This window comes from Chrysochloris asiatica, unplaced genomic scaffold (assembly GCF_000296735.1).
Source record: "Chrysochloris asiatica unplaced genomic scaffold, ChrAsi1.0 scaffold00001, whole genome shotgun sequence".
NCBI lineage: Eukaryota > Metazoa > Chordata > Mammalia > Afrosoricida > Chrysochloridae > Chrysochloris > Chrysochloris asiatica.
This window is the reverse complement of record NW_006408519.1, coordinates 29,961,339-29,961,734: the sequence shown is the minus strand read 5'-3', so window position 1 is coordinate 29,961,734 and position 396 is coordinate 29,961,339.

Here is a 396-nt window from a genome sequence, read left to right as displayed (position 1 = left end):
GTGGCTATTCTGATCCTTACCCCAATTGGTCTCTCCCAAGATGGTGGCTCCAGGAATAGCTGAGTGTCTTGTATTAGAAAGCAATGGATTTCTTGATTCTCCTACAAATTTCCCTAACTGTAAATCTTCCAATCTCTCTAAATATTTCTTTATATGTGGTTCAGAGTTCTAGCACCATCCCCTGCACCTGCTTGGCCTAGTATTCTCTGTTGTTGCTGATGGAGCTCCTCACTGCACATCTACCCGATCCACCATCTTGACTGGTCCCTCCTAATAATATGCCCAAAATACGAGAGACGAAGTCTGGCCATCCTGGCTTCCAAGGAGCATTCTAGCTGTGCTTCTTTCAACACAGATCAGTTTGTTTTTTTAGCTAAAAATCTTCAAATCCAAACA